Genomic DNA, 16,184 nt, shown 5'->3' on the forward strand with positions numbered 1-16,184 from the left:
GGGATAACTACCTCCTAATGGTCACCTTAAACACCTTCTGATTAGGATCTCTAATCCCCTGTGTGGCTTGACAGTTTTTACTTTTTGTTTTAGTCTTTGAAAAAAGGATACTTTACGCATGGCTAACATGAAAGCCATTGGACCTAACTGTCTGAAATTTGGCAGGTCCAGTCAGCTCCATAGGGGCTGCCAGGTCCCCAAATTCCATGAAGTTATGTGGAAGCACACAAATAATATAGCTTTGACAGATTTTCCTGAAAAAAGCAAATTTTACCTGTGGCTAGCACAAAAACCACCAGACCTAACTGCCTGAAATTTGGCAGGTTCAATCAGTTCAATGGGGGCTGTCAGGTCCCCAAATTCCATGCACTTATGTGGAAGAACAAAAAAAACGATTGCTCCTTGCCTTGACACATTTTCTTTAAAGGCAAATTTTACCTGTGGCTAGCACAAAAGCCACTAGGCATAACTGTCTGAGATTTGGCAGATTCAGTCAGTTCTGTAGTGGCTTCCAGATCCCCAAACTCTATGCACTTATGTGGTAGCACAAAAAAATTATAGTTCTTTGCTTTGACAGATTTTCTTGAAAAAATCAAAGTGTACCTGTGACTAGCACAAAAACCACTGGACCTGTCTGAAATTGAGCACATTCAATCAGCTCCATGGGGGCTACCAGGTCTCCAAATCTCATGTATTTATCACACAAACTAAAAAGTTATGGTCATTTCTGTTTTTCAATGCAAGTCAATGGAAAAATGTAAAAAAAAAAAAAGGCAATTAGAACAGCTCAAAAGATCCGGGGCATAGCTCAAAAAAGATCCGAGGCCCGTGCCCAGGGGGCCCCTTTTCTAATTATGCCCCTGGCTCTAAAACATGTGCCCCAAAAGTGGTCTAACTAATCCTGGAAAATACTAAGGTAGCAAGCTCCCACCAGGAGTGCTTTGACAGTAGGAGGTAGTTTGGGCCAGATCTTTTCATAGCTGCTAGCGTTTGCCAGATCAAATACATACCAACCCAGTGCAAGACATAAGCACTGATTTCCTGCAAACCATGGTTTGGAAACTGGAACACCATCCTCCCAAACATGTGCTCCCTCCTCCTTCTGTGGAACATATTACTTACCTCAGCTTTAGTCATCAACCGTAATGATGGTTTAGCATTACCACTGCACTGATGTTAGCCATGATTAATGCCAACTGGCTCTCCCTTAACCAGGATTTCAGATCCACTCCATAACCCATTAAAATCAACCGGACCTAAGTTAAGCATGACAAACCTAAGTTCCATTGATGTTAACGGATTCTCTCTACTTATGACTAAATATAGATACAATATTTTAGCAATATGCCCCTCATTCTTTTTTCTGCATCCCTTATGGCCTTGCCTGCATTTCTGTGCAAGTGTGTGCTCTTGTTGTTCTCATTTGGGCAAAACTTCCATTTTCTGACAGAAACATTCCTGCCTCTAATAGATTCCTTGATTCTGCTTATTAACCATGCCAGCTTCCTCTTGGACCTGATGAACCTTTCCTGATTTGTGGTATATATTTTAACTGAGTTTCTATTACTATGATTTTAATAAACCCAAGTTTTCTTGAGAAAATTGGCCATCTTGATTCACTTTCAACTTCCTTTTAACCAATCCTCTCATTTTTTAGAAGTTTCTTTTTTGAAGTCAAGTATGACTTTGTTGGACATCTTCACCAATTGTCCATTTATATGCAAATTGAATTAGACAGCACAGCGGTCACTGAGTCAAGTTAGTTCAACATCACGTCTCACACCAGGTCTTGAGCGCCACTTAAGATTAAATCAAGGATTGCCTCCCCTCTGATGGATTCCATCACCAACTGTTCTAGGGGGCAGTCATTTAAGGAATACAGAGGCATTATCTCTTTGTTTAACAGGAACATGCATTTACCCAGTCTATACTGACTGAAGTCACCAGCTACTGCAACACTTTCTCCTTTGTGTGTTTCCTTGATTTCATTCTCCTTCTCAATAGCACCATGAGCAAGTTGGTCAATGGGATGATAGTATGTCCAAGTAGTAAATTGCTTTGCAACCAGATATGGGGACCAGCAGTAATTTTGTGGAATCAGCCCCATTTTAGTTTCCTACTTTGACTTGATCATAGAATCATAAAATAGTAGGGTTGGAAGGATCCAACCCTAATAGCAGGGGGTTGGACCATAGTTCAACCCCCTGCTCAATGCAGGAATCTAAGTCAAAGCATCCCTGACAGATGGCTGTCCAACTTCATCTGGCATGCCTCCAGCGTGGGAGAGCCCTCTATCTCCCTAGGTAGTTGATTCCACTGCTGTATTGCTCTAACAGTCAGGACGTTTTTCCTGATGTTCAGCTGGAATCTGGCTTCCTGTAAATTCAGCCCATTATTCCGTGTCCTGCACTGTGGGATGATTGAGAAGAGATTCTGACCTTCCTCTCTGTGACAACATTTCAAGTACCCAAAGAGCGCTATCATACCTCCCCTCAGTATTCTCTTCTCAAGGTAAGCATGCCCAGTTCTTTCAGTCTGTCCTCATAGGGCTTTGTTTCCGGTCCCCTGATCACTTTCATTGCCTTCCTCTGAACCCTCTCGAGTTTGGCTGCATCCTTCTTAAAGTGTGGTGCCCAGAACTGGACATAGCACTCCAGATGAGGCCTAAGCAGTGCTGAATAGAGGGGAACTAGTACTTCCCGGGATTTGGAAGCTATACGTCTATTAATGCAGCCCAAAAGAGCATTTGCCTTTTTTGCAGCCCCATCACATTGTTGGCTCATATTCAGCTTGTGATCGACAATTCCAAGATCCTTCTTACTTGTAGTATTGTTGAGCCAAGTATCCCCCATCTTGTAACTGTGATGTCCTTATTGATGTACAGACTGACAACTCCCAGTATGCCCTCCCTATAGAGTTTATATACAGAGATAGCTGTATCCCACTGATTCTCTCCATTGGACTAGGCTTTTATTATGTTCACTATCTCTATGTTCTCCTTTAAAACCAAGCTCCCCCAGCTTTGCTCAGAGGCTTCAACATAAGCACAGAGACACCTGGTTTCCCTCTCCAAATGACTGTGGAGTGTACATTTTTCCCTACCACCCCTTGACTGGCTCTCATGTCCTAGTGTATGCTCATTGCTTAGTTTTACATTTTACTTCATCTCCATCTGGATGAACATTTCCACCCACATACCCTATGGAATTATTCATTCCAAACCGGACACTGCCCAGCTCCTGTCGGTATTCTTCCAAAGGTCAGTTTGAAAGCTCTCCCGCTACGTTTTGATATTAAGCACCAGCAATCAGGGTCCATTTTTGCTCAAGAGCAGCCCACCCCTTTTGTACAGTCCCAGCTTGTCCCAAAGCATTCCCCAGTACCTAACAAATCCAAACTCCTTCTCCCAACACCACCATCTAATCCACACATTGAGTCTTCTCAGCTCTGCACATCTAGCTGGACCAGCATGTAGAATGAACAGCATTTCAGAGAACGTGACACTGGAGGTTCTGGGTCTCAATTTCCTACCTAAAAACATAAATTTTGTTTCCAGTACCTCAGGACAACATATTTCCATGTCATGCTACCAACATGCATTCCTCCCCAGCACTATCTACTAGCCTAGCTAGATGAAGCACAACATCCAAAACCTTTGCACCAGGCAGGCTAGTCACCATACAGTCTACACACCTTTCACAAAACTATATATCCATGTTTGTAATGATCAAATCATCCACTTCTAAAAGCCCACAACCCCTGAAGTGCAACTCAGCACAAGAAGATACCAGCACGTCCCTCAAGGAATGGGTCCCATCTCAGGAATCATTTCCCTCTTCCTCGGAATAAATCCCTCCTTGCCTTTGTTCTACATGACATCAGAACAGCTGTGACATGGGAGTGGGATACTATTACAACATTCCCAAAGGCCTTGCCCACAAACTTCTCAGCTTCTCTAGGTCAGCAGCCTTGGCCTCAAGGGAACAAACTTGTTCCCCAAGAGCCAGGAGCAATTTGCACTGAGGACACACCCACAACTTCTCTCCAGCAGGCAGACAGTCATATATGTGACACTGTGCAATAAACTGGACAGGCCCCACACCCATCCTGGCTTTCTATAGCCCCACACCCCTGCTGCAATCAAGGTGTGTGCCAGCAGTATGGTCCAAATGATACAAATGTTGTTGGTTTGGACTTCACACACTGCACTTTCCTCTCAGCATTATCCTTGGTGCAATATATTAATTGCATCCAAGCCAGGATTACAGAAACTCATATATATTTGACCCAAATACGAAACAGCTGAAATTACCTGCTTCCTTAACACAGGCCAAAATCTGAAGAGGTTCCTTAAGCACACCCAAAACACTTCGGTACAAACAAGTGGTGTTTTTTAGGGTCTCCCGTGGCTTTGAAGAGCAGATGAACTTTAAAATGTCCCCTTTAATTTTCAAAAGCAGTTTCCCACATGGTACAAAGATGGAGCTGTAGTAAGAAGCCCAAGGTTCTTAGGCATGCAGAAATAGTTCAGGCGGTTTAGATACCAGACCTGGTTCCATAGCTTAAGATATACACTGAATTCATTTTACATAAGGATGCATGACTAGCCTTTTTAACATCCATACAATGAATGCGTATTTCAGCAGCAGGATCCATCCATCATATGTGCATTCAATGTATTAGCTGAAAAGAATTCTCCACACATTCAAAAGCACATTTCCAGGGTTCTTGAATGCACAGAGAAGAGTCCTCCTTGCCTAGAGCTATAAATGCAGTGGGGGGTGGGATCCTTATAGTAAAATCAACCCATTATATGAGGGATAGAGCCTTCCTCCCATATATGCTCATTGTACATATCAAAATATCTTTAAAGGACTAGTGTGATGTTGTTTTACACTAGCCTAATGCAGTGGCTCCACAATATTCCAGTTGCTCATGCCTGGTGGGCAAGTGGACCCAAAGTGGACCCATTAATATTTTCCTCTCCATCAGTCACTTAGCCTGGGACCTAAATCATTACCTCAAAACATGCCCAAAGTGGAATTTTAAAGTTTTCTTCCTTTGATGTTTTTCTTCCCTTAAATTTTCTTACCTACCCCACCCTCAACATGCCATCATCCCTGAAAGTCTCTTCAGTTTCAGAAAGGAGTTGCTAATGCAGCATGGAGTAGACTGGTATTTAAGAAACCTATCTCCAAAGTTCTGTTGGGCACACAGATCTAGTTGTGCAATTCTTTGGACCTAGGCCTTAATTATGAAAATTGGCTGTGGGACTGACTTAAAAAAAAAAAAAAAAGACTTAAAGAAAAGAAAAACAAAATATGGCAATATACAAGTAGTACACAATGGTTATTGATTCAATTACTTTTAGAACAAGAAAAACCTGGGCAGGGCATTCCTAAAAGGTGATCACAACGGATCACAGTTATTGGTCCAATTACTTTGCCAACTTTCTACAATGCTGTCTGGGTACGGCCAGCACGAGCATTGCTCCCTCTTAAATTCTTATTTCTTCAACTAGTAATTCAGAATTAGTTTTAAAAGACTTGTGTTTTTTTCAGAAAAAAGAAACATTGACTCTTCCAAGGCCAAACACACACACGCACCCCCCCCCCCCGGTTTTCTCTTATTCACTGAGCATTCAGATATGCTAAAATATTTAGAAAATGTGGCTATGGGACTCACAATAGGAGAGAATGAGACTGCTAAACTAGCAGATAAACCCACTACTTATTCCAAAACAAAAAGATTTCTAATTTGTTCTGAACATCAACAACACTACACAGCATAATTAAGACGCATTTGGATCAGACATAATTAATAGCTACTTATAGGACAGTAAAAAGTACAGTAAAGAAAAAGTGCAAAATGATGGCAGGTGATACGGAAGAAAAAGAGAGGCCTCGAAGAGAAAGAAAAAAGGGGTGACCCATACACAGCTGGGGGTGGGGGGTGGAGTGAAAGTGGCTTGAAAAGAAAAAGAATGGTGGCACTAAAAAAAGAACACTGCTAAGAGAGAAAGATACCCATGAGCATGTAGTCTAAGAAAAGCTAAGCAAGGAAGGTAGAAGAGGGTATAGTGTATAACTTTAAACAAGAATAGTGATGAGCTGAAGGGGCCAAGGAAGAGGCCCCCTGAGGCAATGAATGTTTGGCAGGGTCAGAGGGCAACATAGAAGGATCCTATTCCAAGGCCGTTCAGTGAATGTGAACGGAAAACGTTATAACTTATATTTTCTGCCACAAAATACAGAATAGGCAATAAAAGGATTTCCACTGCATTCTGTATCTACTGTAAAATCACTGTAGTCTTCAAATGTCCCACAACAAAATCAAATCAAATTGATGACACAATTAAAGGTAAGATTAGGGATAAGGAAAAGATGCATTAGTTAGATAATTTAATTAAATGGGTTTAATTAAACATTTAATCGATACACACACAACTTTTTGCTCAAAATAATTTTCATGACTCTTTAGAGATCATATTATTTTGGTTTGATAAATGGATAGATTTAGACCCTGTTTGTTTAGAATGAACACTCCTGCAGTAGGCAACTTCCTCTGACAATCCTAAATAAGTATGCCTTATATATTCAAACTTATTGCAATAGTTTATTACTTTTAGATGAGAATAGCTTTTTATATTATATTTTGCTGGGCAGAAAAGTGAAGTACCAAATGCAAATCCTAATCTAACCTTCAGAAACTATGAGGCCGGAAATATGAAAGTCATACCCATTTTAAATCCAATTCCCAAGTTTTGGAGGTCGCCATTAGGCAATTAGGGTGCAATCCTATGCATGTTTAGACAGAAAAAAGTCCTACAATTCCTAGCATGCTTCAGACAGCCATGGCTGGCTGGGACATGCTGACAATTGTAAGACTTTTTTCTGTCTAAACATGCATAGGTTTGCGCCCTTAGTATCTTATAGTCTAGATTCTCTGTAAGCATAGATGCATCTATACAACCTTCAACACACTTACACCAGACCTGGTTTTGATGAGCAAAATTGGCTGATAATACCAGAAAGTTTGAGGCAAGCTGCATCTTTCCATGAGAGTCAGAAGAATTTCAGAACTTTCCACCATCCTTCCACCATTGGACAGTGCCCAGTTATTTGAAAGTTGCAACTAATCCATAGATTCTATCTCTTATTTTAATGACCACATGTCTGTAGACTGGAAAGACCACCTAGAGCCACAGCAAAAATGTCTGATAAGGAAAAATGCAGTGGTTGGTAACTCTGAAGCAGCGAAATAATTCCAAAGCACAATATCATTGTTCACATGCATCAATGAAGCAAATAAGAGACAAATTCCACTGAAAGGATAACTGTGGTTCCTGTAGCATTAAAGGAATATTTGACACCTGAAACAGCCAAGCTCATTGGTGATTCAAACACGAAGCATATCAAAATGCTATTGATAAGCTAAATTAACAGATAGCTTATCTGAAGCATATACTAGCCATATGGTGCCACAACTTCTGTTGCCAGCATAACAATAGGCTACTGCAGACTTCTACTGGAAGCACTATTTGACAAAACTGTCAACAGCAGCCCCCACCCCAAGAGCTCTGGGGCAATGGCGTGCATGTCTATTTGCATTTTTTTTTTAAACCAGGTGAACAAAGAATAAACCAGATGTCAACTTTAGAAAGCGAGCTGTCTGGTTTGGGAGAGTTAACAGAGGCAGACAAACTGCTAGAGCTCAAAGCTAGACAATGAGCTTCTCTCAAAACACTCTGGCCTAGGGGAGTGGCTATTTAAAACACTTGGCTTCTTTTATTTCAGCACTGTGGAAGTGAATTCTGCTCTTAAGTGCCAGCCCAAATGAAGTCATTTTGTTTCACTGGGGGTTTCTTTGCATTTTAGCAATGTAGTGCGTACTGTAGCAAAGAATGAGACACATGATTTTTTTAAAAATGACTTTTCATTTTTAAGCACAAAATCCAATACATAAACCAAGTTAAAGCTTTGATTCTCTACAGTACAGACAAATCCTGTGAACAGATAATTTCATTTTAAATAAAATGGAAGTTATTACCCTCTTCTGTCCAAACTTTTTTAACATTAGGGTGAACTGGGTGAACATTACAACCCTATCTAATGCCATAAAGGCAAGGTGTGAATAGTGATAAGAATGATTTGCAGTTGGGCTTTTGTACAAATGACAGTTTCACATCTGGTTTACATTGCAGAATCATAATGCTCTTTTTCCATGCTGTAATTATTTTTGATGCTTCTTATGATTTTAATGGCAATACACATACTCAATATCTCAAAAACTTTGTCAAGACAACATACACCAAAATCCAGAATAGTAATCTATAATATTTAATTTGACTTTTGAGCTGGATTTCACTTATTCTGACAGTAAACTCTAATAAACCAAGTCTAATATGTGTGCTTGTGGGGGGAGAGCACAACACACACATAAACTAAAAGGCCTCTGCCCTAATATGACCTGCCAACAATAGAAATTTTAAAATACAAGTTTTACTATAAAAATGAATTTTGGGGTTATCTTTTGGGATCCATTTCATGTTAAGTTGAGATTGTGCCTTGAACTCTTTCCAAAAATCAGTACTGCACTGAATTATAATTAGAAAACTGTGTGCATAAAAGGAGTGCAACTAATGCATTTTTAAAAGAATAGTTCACTGCAGAGAATATAAGTTCAGTATGTTCTCACATAATTAACACTTCCCATCATTCGTAGCACTTTTCAGTTGTTGTTTTATGTACCAATAAAAACAATAGCATTTATCACTGTTTTAGATTCCAAGCAATAGAATTTTAATCACTTTAGTAATAATGTTAACCATCCAGACAGCTTCGGCTATTGGACAGCATGGAAATGTAATGAATAAACGAATACAGCTTAGCTTTTGGTCCTGACAATATTTTGAGCTTCCAGATTTTTTTTCTTCTCGAAAAAGAGAAAAAAGGAAAGGGATGTCAGTTTGCAAAAATATTATGAGGTTTTGTGTCTATGGCTAGAACAAATCACATTAACACATGAGAAAAGCTAGAACTATAAGGCCTTGGAACTGTAAAGCAGGGAGTAGAATCGGTCACATTGTCAGAATAAGGGGGGAAACAAGAAATAAAAATCACAGATGCTCCATTTTATTTGGCTAGATACAAAAGAAAATAGGCAAGCTTTAAACAACTCCATAATTTTAAGGTTATATGGATTATTTGTTTGACAAGCCACTTCTCTCTCAAATTTATTCTCAAAACCCATCCTTTCAGTAAAGTCTACTCCTTGGATTTCAATCTTATTCTCACTTACCTGGGAGTAAGGCCCATTGAACTCAGTGGGATTTACATCTGAGTGGACATGTATAGGATTGCCCTGTTAACCTCTTAACCCTTTTCTTCAGCTGAAACTTCAGTACCTTAAGTATACAAAATTGAATTTGCTCATAAGTATCCCTCGTTACCCTTGCCCATTTTCCTGCCCCTGTTGCAGTCTCTCTCACTATTAAAATGTAGGCTGCAAATGCCTTAGAAGAGAGACCTGACATTTACACACAATGTGCATGCTATAAACAATCAATACTTTCTCTTCAATTGTGTTAAGTTATAAATTAGAGAACATCCATGTTCAAGAAATATATGCAGAAGTTTTTTTTAAAAAAAAAAACAAGTTTCCTTGGGACATACAAATATTTCCTATGAAAGGTGAATAATTAACAACCAACACCATATGTCTGTGATCCTATGGACAGTTATTTGTGATTATGCTCCCTCAAGAATATGACTATTTAATACAAAGATTATTTTTCGGTACATATTGCAATCCTAAATCCTCCCATCAAAATTAATTCAGGATTTAGAAACACCACCATGTGCAATATGCCTTTCTTTTAAAATCCCAGACTAAGTTTTTCCACTACATGCAGCACTATGGGAGAAATCTCTAGTCTACCTATACTAAATCCTACAGCACCAACTAATCACTGCCAGGATGGGGCATACCAATAGTTCCATCAGTCCAACATCACAAGCTGTGATGTTACACTAGCAAGGAAGGGGCATTACACCTCTAGACTGGTACAAATGCCTCAGAAAGTGACTATGGGGCTCCAGAATATAAACGTTGCATTTGTCATGCTTCTTGTTCTCTGACAATCCAAAAACAAACTTCACAATCATAAGAACACAAAAATGAGACTGTTCTGGAAATTGACACCACTTCGTTCTTCCCCAAAGAAAATGCATGAAAGTGTTAGAAAGTGAAAGCATTTGTTAAGACGTTTGCACCATGTCAAACAAGGGAGAGAACTTCATGTGGAAGCAGGTTTACACACACACACACACACACACACACAGATGTATCCTCATCTGGATCCCACTGAACTTGCTGGATGAGTTTTTGGATGTGGATTGGATTGCATGGACATTCAGAGCAACTAGCTGTCATGCATAACTAGAGCTGCATTGAGACTTTGGTTTTTAAATGTGAGGACTCAATGAGACTACCATTACTCTTTTAGGGGGAAGTATATTATTGTCTCATTTCTGAACACAGAACAGTTTATAATTTCTACAGTGCAATATTACTTTAAACCGAAATGAAACACACTCACACCTAAGGCTTTCCCCCAGTTAACTGATTTACTCCCAAGTATCAGTTACAGTAATAGTCCTTAAGCTCCTCTGACAATAGAAGACCCAAACTTTCAGAATGTCTCTCATAGTAAAATGGGCCATTCTGAAATATTAACTGGCAATAATTTAGAGCTAAGATAATATTTGGAAAGGCAGGAACTAGTAACTTCTTTGCAAAGTATTGTAATTGTGACGGTCTACACGCACCCCAGTGTGTGTGTGTGTGTGTGTGTGTATGGGGGGGGTGATACTGGAAGACTTATCAGAGTAATCATAACGAGTTCTCATTGACTTGTATATAAATTAAGGTCCCCTTAAGAAACAGTTTATCCTTGCTGCTCCTAGGTACAGTAGCATAAATTCCTTTATTAGTCCATGGAGATACAAAATCTAGGAATTAATTTCCTCTCAAATCCATGCTTCTACATAGAATGGTACTTCAGGGACAGAGCTATCCAGGTGACATAATCAGGTAACATAAACATTGCTCACAACTAAGATTCATCTTATATGTTTAGTGACATTCCTGTTCTCCAATGAGTCACAAAAATCATACAATCTTACTACATAAACATCTTAAGGATCAAATCAGCAAAGTTTTGATCACATGATCTCCCACACACACCATTTTAACACGAGTCCCCTGATGCAGCCAATATTTAAATCCTAAACTTATGAAGTAGCTTTAAGAAATAAGACACGAACTTCTACCATTTGAAATACAGTACGAGACACATTATCGTGCCAGAAAGACTGCTGGATTAAACACATACTGCATCTTTTCTTTAAAAAGTACACATTTATAAGATATTTATTCCTACGTGTCATAGACAATCCAGGCTGTGTACAAAGCTCCACATTCCAAAACCATTTTAAATAAAGTCAGCTATTTCCACAAAAAGTACAAACTACACAGCCATTTCAGTGTCCAAGGTTATGGCTTCACAATTACATTTTGCTACAAAACAAAAACAGTATGTTTACTCTTCAACTTTCCATTTGCATCCTGGCCCCAGTACATACTTGGGCAGGCCTATTTAATACTTTCCTACTCTTGAATAGCTGGAATATTGACAGTGCCCCCCTGCTGCTTTACAACCTGTAGAAAACATCAAACTTTCTTTTAAAAATCCAAGATTTTTAGAGCACAGTATTGTTGCTGAAATGTTACCTATGGAATTACATATTTTACCATTTAGTGTTTTCTGCTTTCAAATAGCTGAGCTTAACTTTCTTTATCAAGGGAAACTATCACAGCAGACTACATCTCTTCCCCAATCTAGATCATTATCTAAGCAAGGGAGGGGGGATGCTACTTTAATACTTTCAAAGTATCTTTCCAGTCACACATACATTTTTCAAACACCAAAAATTTGTCAGCTGGAATTTACTAAGAACCCAGTTCTCAGTGGTGCTAGGACTGTTCTTTTCCACTGTTTACCAAACTTCCTTAAAGTAGATGCTGTTCTTCCAAAAAGCTCATATAAAACCAGGGTTTCAATCTAGTCTCCTCCTTGTGATAAGTTTAGTGGGAACATTCCAGGTTTTGGTACTGAATATAATACGAAGACATATTTCTAACATGTGATGCAGTTGCTTTTCATAGATTTGTTTTCAGCAGAACTGGGCATCGTGTTTATTTTTTAACACGAGGCAAACCTAACAATAAGATACTACTGTCTAATTGTTACTTTTCTTTATTCCATATAGAGAAAATCAAAATCATTACAGCAGTCAAAAATACACTGCTAAACAATATACCAGGTATCTGATACCCCTTGCATGCATCCAAAACATTTAATGCAACTAGTGTTCCCAAGTTACAAGTTATATTAACAAATCCGGACTGTCCAAGCTTGCCATTAGCAAAAAATCTGAGATGAACTGTGAAAAGTTGTTTAAATGCCAACAGAATCCATTCAAAAAGATAACACCCTTGAATCAGTTCTAAAATTCAGATAGGGTTCAAGATCTTCCTCTTCATCTTTTGAAGTGAGATATGAATTCTCAACATTCCATTTGAAAAATAGGTATGTGGTATGTGTGCATATACAGAGACACAGCCTCTAGAAATAAGGCAGTGCAACGTTGCCCTCTGAATTATCTGGAATCCCTTTAGCATGCACCATCAATACAGTCTAATGTCCTTGCAGTGGTATCCCTCAACTATTTATAGAGATGGCAATACACTATGTACCCAAGGGCAACAATTCCAAATTTAGTAATACATTTTTTAAAAACTTGCACAATATAAGAACATGTCTACAGTTACTATTTGTGTCCCTCCTATTGCATTGTAGATGAAAGGGAAATAATTCTGAATTCAAGCTACCATCAAGATAAAACATATACTAAATTTTAAAAATGTAATACATATTATTTTAAACTGCCATCCATCTTGATAGTCACATGCATCTTGAAAAGCTGCAACTAAGGATGCTATATCTCTCTAACTTTATCAGGATACAGAATAAAATGTTAAGTACTGCTGATAAGAGTTAGCTGAACTACTTTTTTCTATGGGCCATCTTAAACCCAAATCTGCATTTATCATATTTTATGTCACAGTGTTACATGCAATATGCTTTGTTTTTAAAATCTAGGAAATATTTGGCAATGAAGAGATTTCTATACTTTGTCATATAGTCATTTACAATCAGAAAATAAGGAACATACCTGCTCACTAACTTTTGAGACATTTATTGAGGCCACTTTTCCTTTCTCCAAATCAGAAGCAGATACTTGCTTCTAATTGCTTAACAACTCCCCTGAGAAACACAGGTGGCTGGCATTTCATTGTTTCATAAATATTTTTATACAGTGACACCATTCAGCATTAAATAAATCCATTAAATCAAGTCCAGGATTGTGTTTTTTCAAAGGCTAGAGTTTGGCTGGTGGACTAACATGGAGCTCTCTTGCTTCTTGTGTTTTGTTTTGGATTTGGATAAACTAATTCTCTCCCCCCACCACCACCATGTAAGAGAACCTCCTTTCTTTGAAAGTGTAAATTCTGTGAACAAAGACTACTGCTCGCCTTTGGGCAGTAGCACTATTATCGTTTAAGGAAGGGGTGCACAAGATCCCTTTAAAAGGTTATGGGGAAATAAATAATCCTAGGGTTCCTACCGAAAGGAAGTTTTCCAGGGACAATATCCTCGTTTTGTTGGAACTGCGACTTTGTCTTTTTTGGATACAATGTTTCTGCTGACTCCGGAAAATTTTCCACTTGAATGTGCAATTAACCAGCAGTAGCAGCAACAGCAGCTCTGGAGAAAGCAAAGAAGCAACGAAAGAGAACATTCCTTCTTTCATCTTGGGGAGGGGGGGGGGACTTTGAAGTAAAAACAGGGAAGAGGGGGCGGGAGAGAGAAAAGCAAAAGCAAAAACTCAAAGCTCGAAAAGCCGGTCAAATCTCAGATCCAGCCACTTTCCAAAGCTCAGCACTAGGAAGAGAAACTCGAGGGATAGGATCATTTTACTTTGCAAGGCCTGATCTGCTCCCAACTTATTCCTTCTTGGCGAAAAATGTGAAAAATGCCAAAGATTTGTGTGTGCGCGAGAGCGTGTGTGTGTGAGAGAAACAGAACGCGCGCGCGCGCGCGCCAGGCTGCAAAGCAGTGACTCAGGCAACTAAAGCAGCAACAGCAATAAGGAGCACACACAGAGAGAGAGAGAGAGAGAGAGGAACGGCCGCCTGTTGCAGCTCTGGCTAAACCCCAAAGCAGCCCAAACTCCACTGGAAACAACTTCCCCACCCCTCCGTCTCCCAAGGCTACTTTCCTTCTTTTCCCTCCCCCGCTCCCACAACTCACCTCCCCAGATCACCTGCGGAGACTGAGAAAGGGGGGGCCGTGAAGGGAGGCGAGGGGAGCAATCGACATGATTCCTCCCAAGTAAATAACAGAGGACAGGCCGCCCCCCTCCTCCTTTCCCTGCCACACAAAGCAGAGAGAAATGTGCAGAGAAGCAGCTCCCTCCAGCCACCACACACACACAGACACGCACAAAACTTACCTCCACTCCACTCCCCACCTTTGCAACCACCACCAGTCTTTTTGCAATTCAATTGCAAACTTCTTCCAGCTTTCCCTGGGGACTTTGCTTGCTTAATTTCTAGGCTTGGTGGGGGGGGGGTGTTGCTTGTTGTTGTTATTGTTATTTTTTAAATATATATAATTATATATATATATATATATTTCTTAGTGAGTGTGTGTGCCTGGGCTCTACAGCTTGTTGGCTTGCGGGATTATTGAAGCCCTTCAAGTGATTAGTTACTGCCCCCAAACCGGTGGTGGCAAGGCGGGCTGGGCTTTCGAATGGGCTTGTGCGGCGCGAGCGATGCTAAGAATGTTCGGAATGAGAAGAGGAATGAAATGAACGCGAGGAGCGGACTCTCTACAGGGGAGGCGGAGCCACGGCCCGCCACAGCCAGGGGATGCAGAGGGGAGGAGCCGGGGAGCAGCTGGTGACCTCATAGGAAAGTCCAGGGGAGGAGGGAGCCGTGTGAGCGGGGAGGGGAGGGGAGGGGAGGGGGAGGAGTTTGGGAGGGAGATCAGATCACATGGGGAGGGGCGGAGGCGCTTGCAGGGCGGGGGCCGGGCGGAGAGGTCACGGAGAGCCGCCGCCTGAGTCTCAGGCGCAGTGCAAGAGCTCGTCTCTTGAAATGGGATCCCGCTCACATGCCGAGGCACAATCAGGAAGGCGGGGCCGAGGCTGCTTTGCAGAAAGCGGGCGGGCGAGCGAGATCGCTCCAGCCGCGACTCCCGTTGCGGGACGCAGGCAGCAGAGTGACGATTTCAGCGCCCTGGGGAAAGAGGAGGCTGATGCAAACTTTCTAGGGCTGGCTTTGTGCGCGCTCGTGAGAGCTGGAATCGATCCTACCGAGGAAATCGGAGGGGGAAGGAAGGAAGAAAAGAAACGGGCCAGCTCGCTTTTTTAAAAAATATAAAAATTAGAAATTTTGGGAGAAAGGATGGCCCTTTGAATAGCAAGCCAAAAACCAACTAGAAGCTCAAATAAAAATGGGATAGCAGCCTACTCTGCAGAGATTTGGATAAAAACCGCGGTGGCTTTTTTTTTTAAGGTTATTTTAAATCTAAGTGTGGAAACTCACAACACTTCCTGTTGGAGGATTCCACATTGTCTGTTTTCTCAGCCTTTCGAAATCAGTGTGATTTCCCCCTTCCAGAAATCTGATCCTTAGAGAATTATGACAACATACTTCTTCTGCTGTTAACTGTCTGAGTTCCACGCGGAAAAAGAGGCAAGTTATTTAAAAAGAAGAAGAAAAGCACAAGGCAAGTGTTTTTCTGTTTGTAGGTGGCATAGGCATTTACTTGGAGAACAGACTTTTAGACAGGATCATTATATTCGGATGCCATGGAACACCCAACATCATGCACTCCTTTGTAATTATGGCACTAAATATAACTCCTCTCACAACGTTACACATTGCTGAAGGCTTCTCTGTGCTGTATTAAACTTACTCTGCAGTAGACTATGTGGCACTGGCTTCTCATACGAGGTATGACCAGAACAGTTGTCTTTAAAAATAAACAC

At 40.5% G+C, this 16,184-nt stretch overlaps 1 protein-coding gene across 2 annotated transcripts in view; it reads right to left on the bottom strand.

Moving 5' to 3' along the window:
* The window catches only part of TEAD1 (TEA domain transcription factor 1), a 267,694-nt gene extending 253,450 nt beyond the window's left edge, over positions 1-14,244 (bottom strand). Inside the window, exon 1 of one of the 2 annotated variants that reach the window (XM_084853818.1) lies at positions 13,752-14,244. The gene's annotated coding sequence lies outside the window, so the exon portion shown is untranslated. The remainder of the gene's footprint in view (positions 1-13,751) is intronic. The other variant, XM_084853829.1, reaches the window with a different exon arrangement.
* Between the last annotated feature and the right edge of the window lie 1,940 nt (positions 14,245-16,184).

This window comes from Heloderma suspectum, chromosome 1, assembly GCF_057233095.1.
Source record: "Heloderma suspectum isolate Gila_16-S chromosome 1, 16-S_ref, whole genome shotgun sequence".
NCBI classification, from domain to species: Eukaryota; Metazoa; Chordata; class Lepidosauria; order Squamata; family Helodermatidae; genus Heloderma; species Heloderma suspectum.